The 26,842-nt window shown below is 37.8% G+C and overlaps 1 long non-coding RNA gene across 1 annotated transcript in view; it reads left to right on the forward strand.

Moving 5' to 3' along the window:
- Window positions 1–24,810, forward strand: part of LOC141379111 (uncharacterized) — a 105,938-nt gene extending 81,128 nt beyond the window's left edge. Inside the window, exon 5 of the long non-coding RNA XR_012395099.1 lies at window positions 24,635–24,810. This is a non-coding gene — a long non-coding RNA (uncharacterized lncRNA). The remainder of the gene's footprint in view (window positions 1–24,634) is intronic.
- Window positions 24,811–26,842: the final 2,032 nt, after the last annotated feature.

Consider the following 26,842-nt stretch of genomic DNA (forward strand, 5'->3'; position numbering starts at 1 on the left):
TGTGTGTGTGTGTGTGTGTGTGTGTGTGTTTGTGTGTGTGTGTGTGTGTGTGTGTGTGTGTGTGTGTGTGTGTGTGTGTGTGTGTGTGTGTGTGTGTGTGTGTGTGTGTGTGTGTGTGTGTATATATACATGTATATATATATACATGGAAGTCAATAGTAAGCAAACTTGTTTTGTTGCCTGATTGTATTTACAAGAAAAGAAACATTGTAAAGGTTTGAATGATATGAGGATGAAAAAATTATTAACTTATGAAATTAATCTTAGTTTTTACTGCATTATTCTTTATATAAATGACTATTTATTCATTTGTATTTACTACAAGAATTCTAAGTTGCATTGTAAGGATAATATTAGTAGTTTGCATTATCAAGCAGCGTAACAATATCTTTTGCACATTTTATAATAACTGAAAGTAGATGATGCAAGAAGCCTGGCACATTCAATTTATAAATGGCCATGCCCTTTCTTATGGTCTTACATGAAAATAAGTATACATATAATATCCAGTTTCACTTGTCTTATGTTGACTATAAATCCTGATGCTCACTGATTCTGTACTTTTGATATGACACTTTGAAACAAGAAATGCAATTAACTGAATGAAAAATAATTAAATACCTTTTTTGTAGCATAATTAAACCCCAATGACGGTTCTCACTGATGGGAGGAACTGTCACCTGTTCACAAAATGTGCTTTTGTTTTGAAGAGACAATCACTTTAACAGTGTTTTGCGCATCCCAGATTTAGTCAAGAGAGCCTTCATTTACAAGCATGACACATGGGAATTATTTAAACTTTGTGTGTGTCTACCTTTTATTCCTTATATTGTGGGGACCAAATGTTACAACAAGTACAGCAATACCGGTCAATATGTGAACTTGTGGGGACTTTTTTGGTCCTCATAAGGAAAACGGTTCATAAATTAGACAGAATTAAGTGTTTTCAAAGTGCAATAATGCAGAATGCTTACTCTGTGTATTCTTTCCCCAATCCTTAATTTATTAAGTTGTACTTTGTATTATATAATCATTGCATCAAATTACAAAAAAAAGGTTAGTTTATACAAGATATTTCTGAAGCAGAGACTGCGTTCGAAACCGCATACTTCTCGTTCATACTTGGTAGGTCATGTGACTATGACAAAATGGCAGATGTAGTATGACTGAATTTCATTCATACTGCTCACATTCATACTGTAAAGAATGTACTGTTCTAATGGTCGAGTAGTATGTTTTAATTCAAATGCAGTACCTACTGAGTGGTTAGTGGTTATCAACGCAGCCAGTGTCTTTGAACAGGACACTAAATCTAACATTGTTCTCTCTTTTGGCTGGCGTTATCAGTTTAAAACTATTATTATTACATTACATACATATACATTATCAGGAAAGCCATTCCAGAGTTTAGGAGCCATAAATGAGAAGGCTCGACCTCCTTTACTCGACTTTGCTGTTCCAGGTACTATGAGAAGCCCTGAGTTTTGAGATCTTAAAGAGCAGGTTTGATTTTAGAGAGACAGAAGGTTGGTAAGATAAACAGGAGCTAGATTATTTAAAGCTTTACCCAACTATGATAACTTCAGCTGCTAAATATTATTAGTCTATTATATTTTTAATTCTACATTTTAAGTCTTTTATATTGTTTTCCCCAATATTTGTTTAAGGGCAGGATTTTTTAAACAAATTTCTAAACATTATAGTTTTAATAACTCATTTTTAATAACTGATTTCTTTTATCTTTGCCATGATGACAGTAGCGGTGACGCGGTGGCACAGTAGGTGTTGCTGTCGCTTCACAACAAGAAGGTCACTGGTTCTAGCCTCGGCTGAGTCAGTTGGCATTTCTGTTTGGGGTTTGCCTGTTCTCCCCACGTTCGCTTGGGTTTCCTCAGGGTGCTCCGGTTTCCTCCACAGTCCAAAGACTACAGGTGAATTGGGTATAAATGTAAATTGTCCGTAGTTTATGTGTGTGAATCTAAAAAAGGAATTGCTTATGTTATTGCCTTATAACATTGACCTTAAAACATTTGTTTTAAACATAAAATCTGCGTTTAATATGGCCAAAATAAAGCAAATAATACTTTCTCTAGAGCAAGGGTGCCCAAACGTTTTTGTAAAAAGGGCCAAAAACCAAATAGCGGTGAGAGCTGTGAGCTGAAGGTAAAAATACCAAACTATATTACATTAGAGTTGCCATTTGTAATTGTCTAATTTATTTGAAAACATTAATTAAATCATATTAACTAATGCAGTGTAACATTTAAAATGATAACTTGCAATAAAAGCAATCACGTTTATAACAGTGGAGTTTAATGTTTAATACACTAGTCAAACAGAATCTACCTTTACCTTGATTTGACCTCTGTCTGTCAGGTATCAGTATGTACATTTAAACTAAATTTGATTAATTTGCTCTGTTTTGTTGAAAAATTTATTTTCAGTTAGCTTTTAACAAACAAACAAACAAACAAACAAAAGTATTAGATTTGAAATGACAATAAACTATCCCCATCCTTCTTCCTCTCTTCTCAGATGGCATGGCGGGCCAAATTAAAGGTTACCATGGGCCAACTTTGGTCAACGGGCCCCAGTTTGGGCATCCCTGCTCTAGAAGAAAAAATATTATAGCAAATAAATGTAAAAAAAAAAATCCTTGCTCTTTTAAACATCATTTGGGGAATATTTGAAAAAGAATAAAACAATTCACAGGAGGGCAAATAATTTTGACATCAACTGTATATATTTGAGCAAAAGGTTAAACAATACAGGCAAACGATCACATAGTTTTTCGCTGATATTTACCAAAGGTGCCAATATTAGTTGAGTGCTCGGCATATATGTGTATATATTTGAATGGGTTTTCACACAAACTAAAACAGGCTTTCACTCTCTTCTGTCATCCTATTACATGGAGAGAAAAGCCGTCTGAAGTCTTCACACTTTCAATTACAAAACCTGTTTACTCTGAGCCTCCCAAAGTCCCACACCTCTGACGTACTCACACAATTGTTTCCTCCAGACGTGGCATGAATATACTTTTATATATATTAAAAAAACTGTCAACTAATGCTTTATAGAGTCAGAGAAAAAGTGAAAACAGCTTTCAGATTATTAACAGCACTTTGTTGTGGTAATGAGGAGCAGCGAGCAGCACTCATTGATTATGCCATAATCCTACACGAGCGAGACTCGGCAGAGAGGATCATGGGAAGGGAAGTTATTTCACGCGGGCATAGGTGAGCAGCTTTCCTGGACAAACATCTGTACAAGGCTCGTTTGTTCCTGACAAAATCGAAACATTCAGGGCTTTATTGCAAACCTGATTAAATGAAAACAGGCCCTAATCCGACGGCGTCTGCTGTATCGGTTTGCCCACACGTCTCTGTTAGACATTTGTAACCTAATTCTGTTTTGTTTCAACTGCTAGCTTAGCTGCAGGGTGTCTTGGCAAGGTTAAGCTAACATGACGTAGCGTCAGGAATAGCTGCGAGGTGTGAGGGACTCTACTGACATGAAGCTTTAATTAAGTCGCCGCAAAAACAAGTCGGAAAGTTTTCACTGTCTTCCAACTTTGGTGATCGTTTTTCCAGCGTAAATCATCAAATCCATCAAAATTTATTCACATGTTTTAGTGTTTAAGTGACTAATATCCAGTAGGCTCTATTATGTGCCATACACTGAAGCTATTTATAAGAATTATCTAAAGCAAGAAGTAAAAGTCAAGTGTTTATTTTGAAACCAAATGTTCTTTTTATCTTCATGGTTGGCTACGAAATGATAAGCTATTAAAGAAAAATAATTATAAAGGCTTTCTTGAGTACAAGACACAATATGAAGAGTATGAAGAACTACGATATGATCAAGACTTTGATCAGTACTTTTTTAAATCTGAAATTAAAAACATCATATGAATAATATTAATAACCCTTTTACTACCCCACCAAGAACACAAAAGTTAGGATTGCATTTCATAATTCCTAATGTCGCTAGGAGTTAAGAACACACTCAATAACCAACAATAACACACATTTTTTTCAACAAAAAAAATGAAAACATGAAGTGTAAGGCCAATTTATTTTAAAAATATTCAAAATAAAACATTTTTAAATACTAAATCAGCTTTATTTTTTGAAGTATGCCATAAAATATTTCAGATTCTCATTTAACATGCTTTTGTCACGTATAATGAAAGTTCAGAGGGATCCAAGTGCGAGTTAACAAAAATAATATTTATTGACAAAGTCAAACAAAAAACAAGTAAGGAATGGTGCTAGTGCTAGGAGGGATCGGGCAGGAATCAGACGGGAAAACAGGGTCCAGAAAATAGTCCTCGGATCCTACGCACACAGACAGAATAGCACACCATAAGCACACATAACGAACTGACAAAGACACACAGAAAACGTGGCTCATATATAGACCTGAATATGAGCCTCAGCTGGCGAGCTCATCAGGCCAGCTGAGTGCCGTCATCACACGTGATCAAAACAAATACACGAGGAGAACAAAAACAAACCAACGTGATCAAACAGACACTCCGGAAAAGCGCACAAACCTGCAACCGTGACATTACCCCTCTCTCAAGAGCACCTCCTGGTGCTCCCAGAAGCGCTTACCTGGCGATTGTAATCATCGATAAGAGAGTGATCCAATATGTCCTTTGCAGGCACCCAAGTTCTCTCCTCCGCACCGTAACCTTCCCAGTCCACCAAGTACTGAAATCCTCGCCCCCTCCGTCTCGAGTCCAGAATGCGCTTAACCGAATAAACGGTCTCCCCATCTACGAGACGCGGCGGGGGGGGAACCGGAGTGGGCGGGTTAATCGCCGTATGAAAAACGGGCTTTAATTTAGAAACGTGAAACACGGGATGTATTCTCCTGTACGCTGGAGGAAGTTTAAGGCGAACTGCCACCGGACTAATGATCTTGATGACAGTGAATGGGCCAATAAATTTAGGTGCAAGTTTATTACATACGGAACGCAAGGGAATATTCTTAGTTGAAAGCCACACTTTTTGACCGACGACGTAAACGGGAGGCTTCGACCGGTGGCGATCGGCTTTAGCCTTGGTGCGCGCACCCACTTGGAGGAGGGTCTGTCTGGCCCTATTCCAAGTGCGTCGACACCTCTGGACAAAGGCGTGGGCGGAGGGAACCGCGACTTCGGATTCCAGACTGGGAAAAGCTGGTGGCTGGTAACCTAAGCTACACTGAAACGGAGAAAGGCCCGTAGCCGACACTGGTAATGAATTGTGTGCGTACTCCACCCATGGGAGCTGCTGACTCCAAGAGGAGGGATTCTGGGAAACCAAACAACGTAACATGCGCTCGAGATCTTGGTTGGCCCTTTCGGTTTGTCCGTTACTCTGAGGATGAAAACCAGAAGAAAGACTTACAGTCGCTCCCAATAAATGACAGAATTCTCTCCAAAATTTAGAGACAAACTGGGGTCCCCTGTCAGAAACCACATCCGTCGGGAGGCCATGAATGCGAAAGACGTGATTAATGACAGCATCCGCTGTCTCTCTGGCTGAGGGTAATTTGGGCAGAGGAATAAAATGAGTAGCCTTCGAGAACCGGTCCACAACGGTCAAAACAGCCGTATTGCCACCAGATGGCGGGAGACCGGTGACGAAATCTAGCGAAATGTGCGACCAGGGTCTCGAAGGCACTGACAGCGGCTGAAGGAGTCCAGCGGGAGGGCGATTAGAAGTCTTAGAAACAGCACAAACAGAACAGGCCAAAACAAACTCGCGTATGTCCCGTGCCATAGCTGGCCACCAGAATCGCTGTTTAACTAAGAATAATGTACGACTCACCCCTGGATGACAAGCCACTTTGGAGGAATGTCCCCATCGAATGACGTCAGACCGAATCCCCTCCGGCACAAACAATCGACTAGGTGGGCATCCGACCGGGGGCGTTACCCCGTCCAGGGCTGTGCGAACCCTGCTCTCGATCTCCCATGTCACTGCAGAAATACAAATCCTCTGGGGAACGATGGGCTCAAGAGACGTATTGCGCTCGGAAGAATCAAAAAGACGGGATAACGCGTCGGGCTTGATGTTTTTGGAACCCGGTCGATAAGAGATGGTAAAGTCGAAACGTCCGAAAAATAATGCCCACCGAGCCTGCCTGGAGCTGAGTCGTTTGGCGGACCTGATGTATTCGAGGTTCTTATGATCGGTCCAAACGATAAAGGGAACCCCCGAACCCTCCAACCAATGACGCCACTCCTCCAAAGCGAGTTTGACAGCCAACAACTCCCTATTACCAATGTCGTAGTTTCGTTCTGCGGGAGATAATCGGTGAGAGAAAAACGCGCACGGATGAATTCTGTCATCCGAGGCGGCGCGCTGGGACAGGATAGCGCCCACCCCCACCTCTGACGCGTCAACCTCCACCACAAACTGCCGGGAGGGATCAGGTGTCACTAAAATGGGAGCTGAAACAAAGCGGCTCTTTAGATTGGAGAATGCAGCCTGTGCTGCGCTCGACCACCTGAAGGGAGTTTTGGAGGAGGTCAAGGACGTCAGAGGGGCGGCGAGCTGGCTGAAATTGCGAATAAAACGCCGGTAAAAATTGGCGAAGCCCAGAAATCTCTGCAGGGCCTTACGAGACTCCGGAATTGGCCAATTTACCACAGCCTGAACCTTCTCTGGATCCATGCGCACCCCCTCGACTGACACAATGTGTCCTAGAAAGGGAACAGACTGTGCATGGAACACGCATTTCTCCGCCTTGACAAAAAGCCCATTCTCTAGCAGCCGCTGAAGCACTCGCCTGACGTGCTGCACATGTTCCTGGAGAGAACGAGAAAAAATCAGAATGTCATCCAGGTAGACATAAATAAACTGATCTATCATGTCTCGCAACACGTCATTTACGAGTGCTTGGAAAACTGCAGGAGCATTAGAAAGCCCGAACGGAAGAACACAATATTCAAAATGCCCCCTGGGGGTCAAAAACGCAGTTTTCCACTCATGACCCTGCTTCATGCGAACCAAATGATATGCGTTACGGAGATCTAATTTCGTGAAAAACGAAGCCCCCTGCAGACGCTCGAACGCTGAAGACATCAGCGGCAAAGGATACGTATTCTTCACCGTGATGCTGTTCAGCCCTCGATAGTCAATGCAGGGTCTAAGAGACCCATCCTTCTTTTTCACGAAAAAGAACCCCGCCCCCGCCGGTGAAGAAGAGGGCCGTATGATCTTGGCCGCTAGAGAATCAGAAATATATTTCTCCATGGCCTCCCTCTCAGGAATAGAAAGAGAGTATAACTTGCCTTTGGGCGGAGACGTACCTGGCAATAAATCTATAGCACAGTCATAGGGACGGTGAGGAGGCAGAGAAGCAGCTCGAGACTTACTGAACACTCTCTTCAGGTCGAGGTACTCACTGGGCACGTTTGACAGGTCCATGCGCTCCTCCTGAAACACAGAACAAGAAACAGCAGAACGAGCAGACGAAAGACAAGACTGATGACAGTTCTCACTCCACGAAAATATAGTATTAAGACCCCAGTTAATATGAGGCTTATGAAGAATTAACCAAGGATGACCTAAAACCACCGGTGTGTTGGAACAGTCTGTTAAAAAAAATGAAATGTTTTCAACATGATTTCCAGACGTGATCAGTTTTATGGGTTTAGTGGAGTGAGTGATAGTGGGAAGGGAAAGTCCGCTGAGTGCGCGTACTGCAATGGGTTGTGCCAGAGCTATAACCGGAAGTTTAAAACTGAAAGCAAAACTGGAGTCTATGAAATTTCCCTCCGCCCCGGAATCGACAAGGGCGTGGGTGTTCTGACTTCCGGAACCCCATGTTATGGTGACAGGTAGTAATGTGGCCGCCGCAGAGGATTTGTCCAAACTGATTTCACCCATCAGTAACCTCTTACCTACTGATGGGTGTTGTCTTTTACGGGGCAGGAAGCCACCCGATGCCCCGCCCCCCCGCAGTAAAGGCAGAGTCCCTCAGTTCTCCGACGACGCTTCTCCTGCAAGGATAAGCGGGATCTGCCCAGCTGCATGGGCTCCGGGTCAGCGCTACTCATCTCCGGCGCCACCGCCGAGACCGGAAGCTCAGGAACAGGATCCGGAAATCTGTCATGCCTCAAGCGACTCTCACGGCGGAGCAGTCTGGAATCCACCCGGATAGCCAGATCCACTAATTCGTCCAGCGTCTTAGGCAGATCTAAAGAGTAGATCTCATCCTGGAGCCGATCCGAAAGCCCATGTAGAAACATGTCCCATTGAGCCTCCGCGTTCCAACCGCTTTCAGCAGCCAACGTGCGGAACTCGATTGAATAGTCCGCCACGCTCCGATTCCCCTGGCGGAGCTCAGCAAGGACTCGGGCGGCCTCTCTCCCTGAGGCGGCCCTATCAAAGACCTTCTTGAGTTCTTTGGAGAAAAGATCGAAGGATGAACAACACGGAAGCTTTTTCTCCCAAGCTGTGGTACCCCATTGGGCTGCTCTTCCAGACAAGAGGGTGATTACGAACGCCACCTTGGACTGCTCAGATGAAAACAAGGATGGCTGCAGGGTGATGTACAGGGAGCATTTGGCCAGGAAGGACCGACACAAGTGCGGCTCTCCAGCATAACAGGTCGGAGGAGGAAGGCGAGGCTCAGCAGCGCGGCTAGCGTTAGCAATAACTGGCGCAGGTACCACCTCCGGGGCTGGTGCAGGAGCCGCTTGAGCTGCTCCAGAACCCAGCTGTTGAACCTGCGTCGTCAGCAGTGAAACCTGCTCAACCAGAGCCTGGATAGCCTGTGCGGTGGTGGCCAACGCTTCATCTTGGCGATCGATCCGGGCATTGCTGTTTGTGAGGAATTCTGAAATCTGTGATGCACTCGCTGGATCCATGGTGAAGGTCAGTTCGTTCTGTCACGTATAATGAAAGTTCAGAGGGATCCAAGTGCGAGTTAACAAAAATAATATTTATTGACAAAGTCAAACAAAAAACAAGTAAGGAATGGTGCTAGTGCTAGGAGGGATCGGGCAGGAATCAGACGGGAAAACAGGGTCCAGAAAATAGTCCTCGGATCCTACGCACACAGACAGAATAGCACACCATAAGCACACATAACGAACTGACAAAGACACACAGAAAACGTGGCTCATATATAGACCTGAATATGAGCCTCAGCTGGCGAGCTCATCAGGCCAGCTGAGTGCCGTCATCACACGTGATCAAAACAAATACACGAGGAGAACAAAAACAAACCAACGTGATCAAACAGACACTCCGGAAAAGCGCACAAACCTGCAACCGTGACAGCTTTCTTGTAGTTGTTTTTTTTTTTTTTTTTTTTTACAATAAAACCATAATTAAGTGTAGTAGAGCAACAGTATTGTTTATTTATTTATTTATTGTAAACCAACAATGTGTGTGTGTGTAAACCATTATTTAAAACAGTCATTCTTTAAATTACTTTAACATTCATTATATAAAACAGTCAAATGTACACCTTAAAGATGTGAACTTACATAAGCAGTATATAAATCATTATGCTGATGATTTGGTTATCTTGTCCCCAAGTAGCGCTGTTTTTTAGCAGCTTCTTAATATTTGTGCAGATTATGGGCAGAGTCAAAAAAAAAGACTCAAAAAAGAGTGTTTTTCTGACATGTAGAACCAAAGAACATACAGTTGAAGTCGGAATTATTAGCCCCCCTTTGATTTTTCTTTGTTTGTTTTTTAAATATTTTCCAAATGATGTTTAACAGAGAAAGGAAATTTTCACAGTATGTCTGATGATCGTTTTTCTTCTTAGAAAGCCCTTTAAGCTATATATGTTTTACATAGTCTACAGAACAAACCATCTTTATACAATGACTTATCTAATTGCCCTAACCTGTCTAATTAACCTTATTAATCTAGTTAAGCTGTCTTCTTTCAAGTCTTGAAAAATATCTAGTATAATATTATTTACTGTCATCATGGCAACGATAAAATAAATCTGTTAATAGAAATGAGGTATTAAAATTATTATGTTTAGAAATGTGTTGAAAAAAATCTTCTCTCCGTTAAACAGAAATTGGGGGAAAAAATAAGCAAGGGGGCTAATAATTCTGACTTCAACTGTATATGATTATTTTCAGATTTGTATTTGTCAGAGCAAGTTTTAAATGTTAGTCAAACTGTTAAATATTTAGGGCATGTCATTACTGAAGATATGAGTGATGATAATGATATGTACTGGGGATGTCGGAAGTTATTTGCTCAAGCAAATATGCTGATGAGAAAGATTTATTTGTGTTCAGAGCAGGTAAAGGTAAACCTCTTTAGAACTTATCACAGTTCTTTATACACCGCTTCTCTGTGGTACAATTTTAAAAAAGAGAGTCTCCATAAGGTGCAGGTTGCAAAAAATGACTGTATGAATATTCTTTTTTAATAAATCATATGGTGTAGTGCAAATAAATTATTTTGATTATTTTTTGCTTTGATGAGAAGTTTGATCTATAATTTTTTCTGTGTATTCAGGAGAATTCTCAGAAAACCCTTTTAATGTTGTTGATAAACCCTAGGCTTACTAAGGTGCGTTATCAGTCACCTTTGATGAAATATTGACATAACAGCATGTCTTTTTTTAATGTGGTTTGTATAAATTTGTCTGTCTTTTGTCCTATTGAACTTAGTGTCTGGAATATAGAGTATTATATTTTTGGTGACAGTCAAAAATGCATTGTTTATATTCTAGATTCTAGATTTTTTTAATGCTGAAAATGATTAGAATATTAATTAATGATCTTGTTTCATGAAGATATTTGATAAATTTCCTACTATAAAATAACAAACCTAATTCTTGATTAGTGATGTGCACTGTTAAAACTTAGTTAGGACAACTTTAATGGTTTTTCTCTGTATTTTGATCATCAGATTTCGGATGTTTAAATAGTTGTGCCTTGCCAAAATCTTGTCCTGCCAAACCATACATAAATGGAAAGTTAATATATTAAACTTTCAGATGTGTAGATCTTAATAATAAATTAAAAATTATTACTGGTTTTGCAGTCCAGGGTCATATGTACTAAAAGTCTTTATCTTTAACATCTCATGGTTCAAACAGAACGAAAACAGCTCTAGTCATGGAACCCTAACCATGTGATTTAATTAAGACACTTTATTTTATTCCATATTTAGAAAGAATCCACTTAAACACCTATTAGTTACAGTATTAACTTTATAAATAAATATTTAAAAATCTTTACGGTCACTTATGTTACTTGAGGTATTGACTAGCAAATACAAACAGAAATGTTTGCTCCTTTGTCAAAGTTTGTTTAAGGTGAGACACTGCAGGCAAAAACACGCATCAGTCGCTTTTGAGATTTGGGGCTTTTTGGCTTTTCATCAAGTGCTTATTCAGTCTGATGTAAAGAAAGATTCAAAATACACTTTTAAGTGTTTCTTTTGTCACCGTTTATCATTTTTTATTTGTCTGCAGACTTCAGGTAAAGTATATATTTTTAAACCTATTTGAGTTTTTTTTTCCTCCTGCACTGAGCCATAAATCTCTCTCGCACACACTCAAAAAATAATGTTTGGTGCTTGTTCAAACTACTTATGTTAAATGAGGTGTAACAACCCAATTCTAAAGGTTTTTTGGGGGACAACCTATTTATTTTATGTTCAATCTACTTACATTTATAAAAGTGATTAAGTTAACTTTAATCGATTTGTGTTGTGACAACATAAAGGAAGTGTGTGGAACCCAAAATGTTTTACAGTGCACACACACACACACACACTCACACACACACAGACACACACACACACACACACACACACACACACACACACACACACACACCAGATTTTGGTTTTACTTTTATCTGTATTCTGATTTATCAGTTTTTACAGAGGTATACGGTCATACATAACGTACCCGAATTACACTTACACAAAAAAGTGAAAATATATTTTTTATTGATTTATTTTATTTAATTTTTTATTTATTTATTCATTTTACTGTACATTTACAGTATTTTCTGAATTCTACAAAATTCCTTTTTGTAAAAAAAAAAAAAAGCGTATCTCTGTCATAAATTAACATGCATTTTAGAAATCTTCACATATTTTTTTCACTGGAAATTTTCTACAAGATAAATAAAAAAGATTGAATCAACCAGGTTGCATCCTGCTGTGTCACCTGCAGTGTATTTCCCTAACTTTCCCATCATACGTAAACTGATACGTTTTAACGTTTATAATATGCTTAAATGCCTAATAATCCACATGCTAGGCTGTATCTTGTGCCGTAGTGCCATCCGCAGTGTTTGCGTGGCTCTGCTTAACTCTCTTCACACTCAGGATGTATTTAAAGGAAGTCCATATTGGAAACAGCTTGAAAAGGTGCAGTCATTGACTCCTCCATCGATTATCTGGAGAGGAGCTCAGTGTGTTACAGGACAGACTCCTCCTCTCAAAGAGAAGATCTGATGCTCTTTTATAGACACATCTCATGTGGGCCATGACGGCAAATGCTATTCCTCAATTATTTACACCGCCTAAATGGCAGCCACTGCAGGGTGTCCATGGCATGTGTGTGTTTGAATGAGATATTTTATGTTTTTGGGGGTTTGGTGGATCGAAAATGGTAGACACATCAGATAGAGTTGTGTGTATACATATTATGACAGTATATACATATTTATTATGAACATGCATGTAAATCGCTTGATATTGTTTCAAAACATATTTAAGCACACTGTTAAAGGTTGCAGATTGTTTGTTTTGTGTAAAAAAAGTGTTTGTGTTTCTCAAATATGTTCATAGTAGTCGTATGCTTTTATAAAATGACGGACGTTTTGCAATTATGTGTGGCGTGTATATTTTACGATTGAAGATTGGCAGTTTTATAGATTGCTTACACCGCCTGATTGTTTTTGTCACAAGGCTGCCCTCTATCTTTCAGCTAAAGGAATGCATATTACTTTCTGTAAATGTGGCTTAGACTTTTACCCAAATGTATAAATCTAAAAAAACTACTTCGAATGTTTTCTTAATTTAGAAAAATAAAAGGATGAAAAGTAAGTTAAACTGAACCATCTGTATTTACTGTAAAATTGGTAACCTACAGTTAACTATACATAAACAAAATAATAATAATGTCATTGTAAATTTATATTTTTATTAAATCAGCAATATATGGTATTGTTTTTGTTTGGATTAAACGATTTACATTTCAATTTAATAAAGATGCTAGTATTTTTAGGTAATTATCTCTGATGAAAGAAACATTTTAACTTGTTACTCTGTTAAATGTTACTCTGTTTCACAAATAAACTGCCAGGGGCTTATTTATGTTTATGTGTCATAAACATTATATTTATTGGGTTTTATTATAAAAAAATAATAATTACAACAATAACAACTATTATTATTATTATTATTATTATTATTATTATTGTTGTTGTTGTTGTTGTTGTTGTTGTTGTTGTTGTTATTATTATTATTATTATTATTATTATTATTATTATTATTATTATTATGTTATTATGTTGTTGTTGTTGCTGGAAATTTATTTATTTATTCATTCATTCGTTCATTCATTCATTTATTTATTTATTAGTTTGTTTACTCACTTTGTTACTTATTTACTTGCATACATACTTACTTACTTTCTTACCGACCAACCTACCTACATACTTACACGGTTTAGACCATTGTATCTTTGTTTACTCATCTCAGGTTTTTTCTCTGAGCTGTTTTCTAAGTTCATTATGACATAAGGCAACAGTCTCGTAATAAATATTGGCTGAAAATCTGACTCTAATGCACTTTAAGGTTTTAGATACTTATGAGTTATTATTGTATAGGGTATGATTTTGAGATGCAACAAAATCTCTCAGGATGTAACAACACCATGGAGATATGCTGCTTAATGACTATAACGAAGACTAGGAATTATGACTTAAAATAGTGATCCTCTGAAGCACGAAAAAGCTGTGTACAAAAATTACCTATTTAAAACAACAATCAGTAGTGAAGTATATGTAATTTAATAGCTTTATGCTGGCAAAAGTGACGATAAGTCATTTAAACTATCATAAAATGCACTTGAAAGATGATATATGACCTTTTAAAATTATTTTTTAAAATATTAGTCATAATAAGGATACAATAATGTTATGAAATAAAAAATAAACGAAGAATAGCAATAGAGGCATATTAATGAAATAAATGAATAAAATACACACGTACAATATAAAATTACAATAAAAATACAGACATGTAATATAAAATACAGACATACAATATAAAATTACAATAAAAATACAGACATGTAATATAAAATACAGACATACAATAAAAAAATTGAATGAAATACATAAAAGTATAGAGATATTTACAGAATATAACCATAAAATAATTATATATGCACATATCAATATTTTTCAAAATCACCAAATAAATGAGCAATGATATTAATACTATACTTAGTAATGTAACAATTTAATGCCTGAATTGTGTTTTACACGAAAGCTGCCAGCGACACTGATTGATTACTCCACATCTAATTTCTCTTGCTGGGAGCAACTACATCTGCACACACTTCGGAGGCCGTCAGCTGTCAGTCATTCCTATAATTGATGATTTGGCCAATCCTGTGTCTGCTCAACCCCCTGCGAAGGAAACTTGTACTGTATCCACTCAGAACAGCAGCTGCCAGTCAAAGCTGTAGTCACACACACTCTTTCCCCCTGCTAGACAAAATCAGTCAATCCTTGTCTTGCAGTTCGTCCATATGGAATCAACCCTGCTGTCAATCAGACCGCAGGTCAGCATAGCCTAAAGATCTCAGCAGATTGAAACAGCCAATTCCTGTTTTTTCTCTCCTTCTCTAAGATGATTGAATCTATAAAGTAGTGTCTTTTACTGCGCCTCCCGGCTATTGGATCCTTTTAAAGAGGGTCGAATCAAATCACAATAGTGATGATACTGATGTAACGTTACAAATGAAGGTTGAGGTTGCTAGCGCAGCGAGATGCAGGCGTCCCTAAAGATCCTGGACTCTTAATTATGGTGAAATAATCGGTGCGTGCAGCTTCGCCTCGGGCTGAGAGCCTCAGAGGTGAACTTTACACAGACACACAGAGAACACAGAGCACAGGAGATTCTGGTACTGCTCTGAAAATGCTGTGTAGTTCAGCCAAAGCGAACAGGTTTAGATTTAGCTGTGACAAAGGCGATAATGATCTGGATTTAGAATGTCATTATAAAATGCACTATAAAGCAATGGCGCCATACTGAATAAACAGTTGAGCGCAAAAATATTAACCATCCTGTAAAATGTTAAGTCTTTTGCTATTTTTCCAAGATCTGTTTAATGGAGCGAAATTTATTTATTATTTATTATATATATATATATATATATATATATATATATATATATATATAATTTATTATTATTATTTATTATTTATTTTTAATAACTAATTTCTAAATTCTTTTGTCTTTGCCATAATGACAATACATAATATTTCCCTAGTTCTTTTGTAAGATACTAGTATTTAGCTTAAAGTGCAATTTCAAGGCTTAATTAGGTTAAATAGGCAAGTTTGGTTGATTAGACATGTCACTGGAAAACAGTAGTTTGTTTTGTTGCCAACTGAAAAATAAAAACATATTTCTTAAGGTGCTGTTGACTTGAAATTTTCACCAGATGTTGATTACAACCAAAGAAATTCATATATTCAAAGAAAACAATATTAATTAGCTTACAAATTAAGTTATGCTTAATAAAATGAAAAATTAAGTTATGCTTAATAAAATGAAATAACAAAGAAAAAAGGTATTGAACACATGAAGAAAGGGAGGTGTAGAAAGTCAGTGAAAGCCTAGAAAGCAGCTGAAATATTTAAGTAGTTTTTCAGCAACCCTCTGCTCTTTGTCATTGTAAATTAATATCAGCTGCTTCAGTCCAACATCTACATGACCAGGATGATGAAAATGAAACTAAAGTGGACATTTCAGCAAGACAGTGGTCCGAAAACAGCTAAGGATAATCTCAAATGGTTTCAGAGAAAGAAAATAAAGCTGTAGAATGGCCTAGCCAATCACCTGACTCAAATCTAATAGAAAACACAAAATAAACATCAGATTTGATAGACGTGGCTCACAGAACCATGAAGATTTTTACACTCTTTTAAAGTCTGGGGGAAAAAAATATGTTTATATATATATATATATATATATATATATATATATATATATATATATATATATATATAAACATAGAATATATATAGGAAATAATGTAAAATACTTGCTCTCGATTAAATATCACTTGGGAAATATTTGAAAAAAGAATTGTAGATATACACTTGTCTTTCACTTTATTTAACCCAGGCTCATTGTGGAAACGTAGCCCCGCGGACGTTTCTGCGGATCGCGAGATACGTCCCAGGAGGTACGTATTCGAGCGGTTTTTGTTTTCGCGGATCCGCGAGAGGCCGCTGTGGCCGCTTTTTCGCGTCTTGGGTGCCTCTCGGGAGCGCGCGCCGTTCGCGCCCGCACTGTTCTCGCGCGAAAAGCCGCCGGATCGTCCAACCCGGCTGCCCTCCTCTTCCTCCTCCTCCTCCTCCTTCCCTAAACCCAAGCGACGGTTTGCAAAAGCCGTCCAGAAAGAAAAAAAATAACAAAAGACCTCAAACTGGACAAACTGGTTGCATCGGGAAAGCCCTCCACTCGGAGGCGAGCCGTCGGTCGGCGAGCGCAAAGAGGAGGAGCGGAGCGGCGCCACACCGCCCCGCAGCGTTCGCTCGAAAAAACTAAACGTGGCCTTACGTACCTCCGGCCACTCAAATCGCGGTCTCCAGAAACGTCCGCGGGGCTACGTTTCCAGAATGAGCTTGGGTTGACTTTATTAGGTACACTAGTTCAACTGAGTGTTTTTGCCAATATCTAAAAAAATAAAACAAAATATATCACATGGCAATAGTGATGATTTAATAAGTAGATGATTTAATAAGTAATAAGGAGGAAGAGAGATGATTTAAGCCACAGAATGTGGCATTGTTGTTAATGTCAGATGGACTGGTTTGAATATTTGAGAAACACCTGATCTTCTGGGATTTATATCCACAACCATCCTAAGGGTTCATTGAGAACGATCTGAAAAAGAGAACGTTTCCAGTGGGTGACTATTCTGTGGGTGAAAGCAGTTTAATAATGTCAGAGGTCACAGGAGAAAGACCAGACTGGTTTATGCTGATAGAAAGACAACAGTAGCTCAAATATGTAAGGTTTGCAGGAGAACATCTCTGAAGAAACATCACATTAAAACCTTGAAGCAGATGAGCTATAGCAGCGGAAGAGCAAACCGTTAGTTGAGAACAAAGAAACTGAGGGAACAACTTATATTGGTTAACCAAAAGTAAACTATGGAAGGCTGGAAATAATTGAATGAAGTGTGATCTGATAAGACTTAGTTTCTTCTGTGACATTTAGTGTCAGATTTTGGCTTAAAAATACATGAAGGCAAGTGTTCATATTGGTGGTCAGAATATTTTCTTAGCTCAATTTGAGCCCCATATGGCCCTTTTCCACTGAGTGGTACGGTACGGTGCGGTTCGGTTTGTACGCTTTTATGGCCGTTTCCACTGTCAATAAGCGTACCGAACCAAACCATACCGTACCACTTTTTCGGCACCCTGTCGAAAGGGTACCAAAAACGAGAAAGGGTACCAAAAGGTGGAGCCACACGCGCAGCTGAACGCTGATTGGTTAAAGAGATACTTCACTAACTCATGGTACACAGCCGAGAGATTACATGGATATACTCTATGCATATAATAACGAGCCATGGATGACCCGAGCTCAAACAAACCTTGTCGTCGCCTTGATGAACAGACACAAAGCCAAGAAGAACAAAATCTGCCGTGTCCTGTTGTTGCTTTACAAGCCCGTCTAAAAGTGTGAGCGGTATTCTCTTTCCTCCGGGAGCTCACAATCGCGTCTATATTTGATATAACAAACTTCTTGAGCTGATGATAATAAAGTGTGTGTGATTATTTAAGTGTCTCCGTCATCTGATTCATTCAGAAAGATAAGGACAAACTCAAGAGTAAAGTCCAGAAAAAAAAAGAAGTCAGGCAAAACACAGGAGCAAAAGTCTTTTAGCAATCTGAATAATGAACAAACTGCCATGTTTATCTTTGCCTTTTGGACTATTATGAACTGGGAATGACAAAATTACTCTCTAACAGAGCATACATGTGATGGTGAAGATTACAGACACAGATGAGAGGTTTGCACTGACTGTGGGCTATATTGTGTGTGTTTTTGAACTCAAATAAGTAGTAAATGTATGATGTGTGTAGTTTTTCTGTAATTGATAATATTTCAGAGACTGTAAAGGGTTGTATGTGTTCATATATGTTGGATTTATATATATATTTTATATAATTACAGACATTGCAGTAGGCTATTTTGCACTGTCATTGATCTGCAGTTATTATTAAATCATGTTCATAGAAAAGTTAGTAATAAACATTTATAAGTATTTATGTGTGTAAAGCATCTATTTTGTGAGAAGAGCTTCTCATGATATGTAAACGACCTGTACAGCTTTACTGTAGACATTTATTTGTGCGAGCATGACGTCGACTTACACTTTATGTCGTACACCACGCCCACCAAAAGGGTACCCTTTTGGTGGAAATGCAAGCCTGATAAAGGTAACCCGTACCGACCCGAACCGTACTGTACCAGTCAGTGGAAACGAGCCATTACCTCTTTTATTTCAGTGGAAAGTGAAAACTTTAGAAGAACTAACTTCACATTGGTACCACTTGTTTCAAAGCATCATTAAACATATCAACTATCAATATTAAAAATATAAACTATCAAAATGTGCCCAAGGCTACAATTTTTAAGAACCAAGAAATATGTACAATCTACATGTTCATGCAGTTTTTGTTATCACAAATCCACTAAAGGCACATTTTTCCACAATTTTAAATAAGTTACTGGACACTACTATTACACACGACTCTTTTTTTATTAGCTTTGTTTTACCTGCTTTCTGGAACAATACTTTGCTGGACTCGAATCCCTGTTTGCTCCACTCCCAAGTCTGAAGCCGTATACCAAGCTACCAAGCAAACCAGTCACGCCAGAAAATAGTCAGTCAGCGGTACCTTCTGTAGCATGAATTTTATGCACAAAATACAGCCATTATATACCCCAAGGCACATATTTCTAGGGTTCTCAGAACAATATCCCTGGGCATATATTCCAAATGAGCCTGTGTTAAAAGATAAAGGTCTTTGTAAGTATTGGTCTTCTGTGGAACACAAAATCTGATTTCTCTTAAAAAGTGTTGGGAATCAAGCACGTTTGTCATACATTATATATACAAAAAACACCAAAACTGTCTTCAAAAATTGCCTTTTTCTTTAAAAGAAATAATATCATGTAAGCAATTTGGCATTTATGGGGTTAATGTTGGTCCCTTTCCAAATGCAGTAGATTTATAAAGGCTGAACTCTTAAATTCATTTACCATTTTTTTATGAATGCATCAGTAATGTAGATCCTGTTTTTTCATTACTGTTTCGTCATGTATTGCCAAATAGTTAAACTGTTGTAGAAACCCAATATAACACTGACAGCAGTACAACATGGCTGTAAATCAGCACAGCCATAATTTTCTATAGCAGAATCACTGCAGTTCTAATTTACAGCTATGTTGTTGTATACTTCCTGCAGTAATTAAAGTAATTTACACATTAATTAACCACATTAACTAACCTAGTACTTATCTGCGTAATTACACTATAATAACACGACCCAAAATTAAATGCAACCCAATAGTTTTTGAAAACATGTTGTAAGCAATGAAGTGTACAGTTGAAGTCAGAATTATTAGCATCCTGATTTATTAGACCTCCTGTTTATTTTTTCTCAAATTTCTGTTTCACAGGGAGATTTTATCAACACATTTCTAAACATGATAGTTTTAATAACTCATTTCTAATAACTGAATTATTTTATCTTTGCCATGATGACAGTAAATAATATTTCATTATATATTTTCAAGACTCTTCTATACAGCTTAAAGTGACATTTAAAGGCTTAACTAGGTTCATTAGGTTAACTAGGCAGGTTAGGGTAATTAGGCAAGTTATTATAACGATGGTTTATTCTGATGGTTTTGTTTGTACTATCGAAAAAAAATATAGCTGAAAGGGGATGATAATTTGGACCCCAAAATGGTTTTAAAAAATTAAAAACTGCTTTTATTCTAGCCCACATAAAGCAAATACGACTTTCTCCAGAAGAAAAAATATTATCAGACATACTGTGAAAATTTCCTTGCTCTGTTAAACATTTGGCAAATATTTAAAAAAAAATAAAAAATTCAAAGGGGGAGACTTCAACTGTAAGTTGGGAAATTAAGACTGAGAAACCTAGAACAAAAAAAAAGAAACCAGAACAATTGATCTCTATTGGTTTATTGTATCATATATGTACTCATCAGCAATAAACTGTAAGCATTTACACAATAAATAACATGAGAATCATATATGCAAATGTTTTGTGGCATCACCTAAGGTTCATTTATTTGATCCGCTCCCTCTCCATCTTTGCTCGACTTCACTAGTTCCACTTCACCACTGGAGACAGAATATTGCAGAATGCATATTATCAGCTTCTCAGACACTCAAAGAGCATTTATAAAGCTATCTATACACATTTAGTCCATTTCATTCAGAGCATTTGTAAGATGTTTTACAAAAGGTAAAACTGTGCTTTCTCTGTGGTGATTTGCTTTGGTTTAAACTGTGTCCGAGGACACGACGGAACGCAGCTCGCCATGAAGTAGGTTCCCATTCTCTATATTGAAGTCAATCAGAGGCTCTTATGTAAACCTCTTCATTTTAATCAGCGCTGAGTTCCTATTCACCACAGTGAAGATCACACACATATTATCTCCTGCTTATTGTGCCCCTGCCCGTGTCTTGAGATTAGGATTTGGTGATACCAGATCTCCCCCTTTGAAAGTATGTGAAAAGCAGCCTAAACATCCAATCTACATGCATTCATCCCCATGACTAATCTGCAGGCCTCTAATACTGTATGTCTGCCCTGGAAACAGAGGTGCATCGAGGACAAACATCCACTGCTGCTCCCAAAGCCCCAATGAAAGCAGATTAGCGGGGGCTTTATCTGAGATGGGGCTCTCCTGTTGCTCTTTTCTGTCCCGGATCCCAGTACGGCTGCATAAAGGGGAGCTTTCGGGACTGCGGGTGTCTTTCGCCGCATTTAAGGAAGTTTCGATGCATCCAGGGCTTTTTGCTGGCAAACAATGGCAACGGCTTCCATCCCCCTACTTAACTGGATGCAGAGTTGCCCCTGTTCCTATGAATAGGTTTGGTAAAGGATGGGAGAGGGCAAGGCCTGACAGCCTGGTCCTCGTGTTCCCCGATAGCCCAATTGGAGGTGCCCGACGGGGGTCCCACCTCCCCCCGGCCTCCGTCACGCTGAGATAATCAGGTTTGTGTGAGGAGTATGTGCTCTTTTGACAGTCATCATCCCCTCATTGATCCATTACACCCAAGCCTCCATTGTTCCCCAAAGTGTTTGAAATGCCTATTGGAGGAGAGGGGAGGGGCCAGCTTTTCTCAGACCTGTCAATCAAGACGGACATTTTTCTCACTGTTGCCATAGCCCGAGGTGAGAGGTCAGAAAAACACTGAATGAGGGTTGACGAAGCGATCATAATGGCGTATTTGGGACGTCCCTTTCAACGGGGAATTCGGCGAACACACTAACACACACAGTGAGTAAATGAAGACATGTTTGGATACCACTGCCCCGCTGTGAGACTGAGGGGTGTTTGAAAACTAAATAGGCTTAGGAGATTTTTGTTTTTTACCCGGGAGTCTTAAGGAGAAGCCCCCTTTGAATGTGTGACCCTGCCGAGGCTCTTTATTCGGGCTCTCCTGAGCTCTGGCGAGGAACTGGAGTGAATTGACTCCGGCCGAGAGGCTGTGATTCGACTCTATGATTTGCGGCGCTTACTTGAGAGAGGTGAAAGTGATTGGATAGTGTAAATGGGTGGGGGGAATACTTGGAAATGAGAAAAGTAAGTTGGCTGCTCTTTGGAAAACTACTGGAAAAAACTACTGCATCAAAGATTACACATTTTTCCTCCCAATTCTGCACTGTAAAAAAAATCTGCAATTTTACGGTTTGTTTCTGGCACCTGGGGTGCCGGAAATAAACTGTAAAAAACAGCTGTTAAATTACAGAAATTTACTGTAACATAACGGACATTAAATTACAGAAATTTCCTTAAATCAAAATTTCTCGCAAATTTCTGTAATTCAACCTCTGTTATTTTACAGTAAATTTCTGTAATTTAATGGCTGTTTTTTTTAATGTTTTTTTATTTATTTTTTTGGCACCCCGGCCGCCAGAAATAAACCGAAAAATTACGGATAATTTTTACAGTGTGTAATAGAGAACACTAAACACATTTAGCAATTAAATAGCAATATGTATTTAACTATTTATAAAATTGTCATTTAATTTGAATAAATAATAAAGTATTATTTAATTGTTAATAATAAAAAATGGTCCATTGAAAATTTTATTTGAAAATTACTATTTATTTATATTTATTTATGGACCTATAATAGGTCTGGGTGATATGACAAAAATGCAATCTCGATTAATTCTTTTCCATAATGAACAATGACGATACACAGTTGAAGTCAGAATTATTAGCCCCCTGTTTATTTGTTTCCCCAATTTCTGTTTAACGGACAGATTTTATCAACACATTTCTAAACATAATAGTTTTAATAACCCATTTCTAATAACTGATTTATTTTGTATTTGCCATGATGACAGTAAACAATATTTTACTAGATACTTTTCAAGACACTGTGTGACATTTAAAGGCTTAACTAGGTTAATTGAGTTAGTTAGGCAGGATAGGGTAAATAGGAAAGTTATTGTATAATGATGGTTTGTTCTGTAGATTATTGAAAAAAATAGCTTAAAGGGTCTAATAATTTTTACTTTAAAAAAGTTTTTTTTTTTTTGTTGTAAAAATTAAAAACTGCTTTACTCTAGCCGAAAAAAAATAAGACTTTCTCCAGAAGAGAAAAATATTATCAAACATACTGTAAAAATTTCCTTGCTCAGTTAAACTTAATTTGGGAAATATTTAAAAAAGAAAAAAAATCAAAGGGGGGCTAATAGTTGTAATTTCAACTGTACTTTTCATGTTTAAAAACAATGATTAAGTAAAAATATGTCTTTATTTTACTGTTTGTATATAAACCTATAATAACTTTTTACTACTTCATTCATTCATTTTCTTTTCGCCTTAGTCCCTTTATTAATCCGGAGTAGCCACAGCAGAATGAACTGATCCAGCACTTGTTTTACGCAGTGCATGCACTTCCAGCCGCAACCAATCTCTGGGAAACCACATTTTTACTACTTATTCCTAATAAATGCTAAAGCAGAAAAAATGGCTTTTATTTACTTTAAATGTATAACACCAGCTATTTAGAGAATGAATTAATGAAAAAGTAGCATAAAAGCTAATAAACATATATAAATTAAGAATAAAATGTGTGCATTATTCATTTAAACGATTTGTTTGTAGGCGTATAATAAAATCTTATTACAATTGTATTGAGTTTTTAATGAATGATATAGCATTAATATTTACCATAAGTTTAAATGTATAAAATCATAATCATGTATAAAATCATGTATAAAAACTTGATGGTCTTGTTTGTTTATGTTTATTACTTTGTATTTGCTGATTGAAAAATGTTATTACAAAATCAAGTTTGCTTGTATGTCTATAATAACATTTTATTTCTAAAATGAATGAATAAGCATTTATTTGATTGTTGATTATAAGATTTATTCATGAAGTATAAATGTACACTGTCTATCTATCTACAGCATGCATTTGTTTGATTGTATTATTAGCTTGTAAACCTGTTGCTATTTATCATTGAAACACATAATAAAGCATTAATATTCATTAAGAATCATTTAGCAGGAAATAAATGACCTAATCTCAACGGATGACTGGTGCTCAATAATCCTGAAATAAAACCCAACTTTAGCCATTCTTTTACATTCCGCCATTGTATGACCCAAGACAGCACAATGTCCCCATTGAAGATAATGACTGCGTTGACTTATTTAGAGTACACAGGATCCCCTTGATAGCAGTGTCAAAAAGAGGCCGCTGGTTGATTTATGACCCCCAAAACATGGCCCCGGGCCCCACAGAAGGATGATACAATTACCCCAATCTGAGTCTTGTTACTTTTAGCCAAGTGTCAGGCTTGAGACGGAGGCTCTGTGGAGTCTGTTGTCTGGCCGGCCTGTTTAAACGAACGTTTATTACTCCTCCCCTTATAAATCAGTGTAGACAGTCCTGCTGAGGCCGGAGAGAGCTCTCTTCAGAGGGTCTCGCTTGTTGGTTTGTTTGCTTGACTCATCCATCTTTGCTGCGACACACCGACCAATCAAGTTTCATCTAGGTGGCAAAAAAAAGAGTAAAAAAAACAAACATGAGATTTACATTCAATGCTAACAAGGCGAGATCCTAATCCTTGTCCCCTATGTTTGCAGCATGTGGTTCCTTCTAGGATTTCCCTGCTTTTTTAATGGTGCCAAAGCAGGAGATCATTCCACAGTGTTGGGGAAATCAGGATGAGCCGCAAAATTCAATCTGGCGTTTTCTAAAACCACCGTTCAGTCGTTATCTGCTAAGGTTGAATCAGAATCAGAAAGAGCTTTACTGCCAGGTATGTTCACACATACGAAAAATTTGTTTTTATGACAGAGCTTCTACAGTGCAACAGAATAGTAGAGACAGGTGAAAAAAAAAAAACCTGTTTATAAATATTTTTAAAAAATAGAAGTTGTTATCAGGGAAGTTGCGGTATATCAGGGGGAAAAATGAGATTGGCACATTGTTTTTTTGCAGTATAAGCACAATTTCACCCGATGAATCCATATTGTGAAAAGCGCTATATAAATAAACATGAATTGAATTAAATGAAGGGGCAACACGGAGGCACATCAGGTAGTGCTGTCGCCTCACAGCAATAAGGTCGCTGGTTCGAGCCTCGGCTGGGTCAGTTGGCATTTCTATGTGGGGTTTGCATGTTCTCCCTGCATTCGCATGGGTTTCCTCCAGGTGCTCCGGTTTCCCGCACAAGTCCAAAGACATGCGGTTCAGGTGAATTGGGTAGGCTAAATTGTTCGTAGTGTGTGATTGTGTATGAGTGTTTCCCAGTGATGGGTTGCAACTGGAAGGGCATCCGCTGTGTAAAACGTGCTGGATAAGTTGTCAGTTCATTCCACTGTGGCGACCCCAAATTAATTAAGGGACTGAGCCGAAAAGAAAATGAATGAATTGAATGAATTCAGTAGCGACACTGTAAAAATATCTATAAATCACCAGTTTTTATCTATAAATCACTTGTTTATTTATGCTTTTGAATTGCACAACACTTAACCTTGATAAGATTTATTTGAAAAAAAAAACATTGAAAGTTATTGCATTGAAATATAAATACAAATCATATATAAATGTGCATAACACCAATATCACCACAGTGGAATGAACTGCCAACTATTCCGGCATATGTCTTAACACAGTGGAAGCCCTTCCAGATGCAACCCAGTGCTGGGAAACGCCCATACACTTTCGCATTCACACACACACACACACACACACACACACACTGCATTCAGTTTAGTTCATCCAACTTACTTACAGTTGTAGTCAGAATTATTAGCCCCCCTTTGAATTTTTTTTTCTCTTTTTTTAAATATTTTCCAAATGATGTTTAACAGAGCCAATAAATTTTTACAGTATGTCTGATAAAATTTTTTCTTCTGTAAAAAGTCTTGTTTGTTTTATTTCAACTAGAATAAAAGAAGTTTAACATTTTTTTAAACACCATTTTTAAGGTAAAAATTATTAGCTCCTTTAGGCAATTTTTTTCGGTAGCATCGTTATACAATACATTGCCTAATCCCCCGATCCTGCCTAGTTAACCTAATTAACCTAGTTAAGCCTTTAAATGTCTCTTTAAGCTGTATAGAAGTGTCTTTAAAATATGTTGTAAAATATTACTTACTGTCATCATGGCTAAGATAAAATAAAATAGTTATTAGAGTTGAGTTATTAAAGCTATTATGTTTAGAAATATTTTGGAAAAAAATCTCTTCGTTAAACAGAAAACGGGGAAGAAAATTAAAAGAGGGGCAAATAATTCAGGGGGGCTAATAATTCTGACTTCAACTGTATACCGCTTGTCTTTGGACTGTGGGGGAAACCAGAGAGCTTGGAGAAATACGCAAACCTGGGGAGAACATGCAAACTCTAAACAGAAATGCCAACTGGCCCAGCAGGGACTCAAACCAGCCACCTTCTTGCTGTGAGGCGACAGTGTTAACCACTGAACCACCATGCCACCCAGTGAGAATATTGGTTAAACTTATTAATAAACTTCTACAACTTTTGTAAATGTCATTTTAACAGTGTGAATTATGTATTCCACAAATGATCACTCAATATAGTTCAATTCAGTTGTCAGCCGGTAAATATTAAACTATGTTAGGAAAAAGGAATTAATTTTCATTATTTTTGTCTCTTTTTATTTTAATTAAACAATAATATTTATTAATTGATATATATTAACCAAACTTCTCTTGAGTGTGATGTGCCTAATAAAGCATTTTTGCAGAAGTAGATGAAGCTGATAGAAATGCAAAGACCTGATTGTCTAAAATTAACTTGAGCTCTGCAGCTAAACTTCATTTGAG

This window comes from Danio rerio, chromosome 19 (assembly GCF_049306965.1).
Source record: "Danio rerio strain Tuebingen ecotype United States chromosome 19, GRCz12tu, whole genome shotgun sequence".
NCBI classification, from domain to species: Eukaryota; Metazoa; Chordata; class Actinopteri; order Cypriniformes; family Danionidae; genus Danio; species Danio rerio.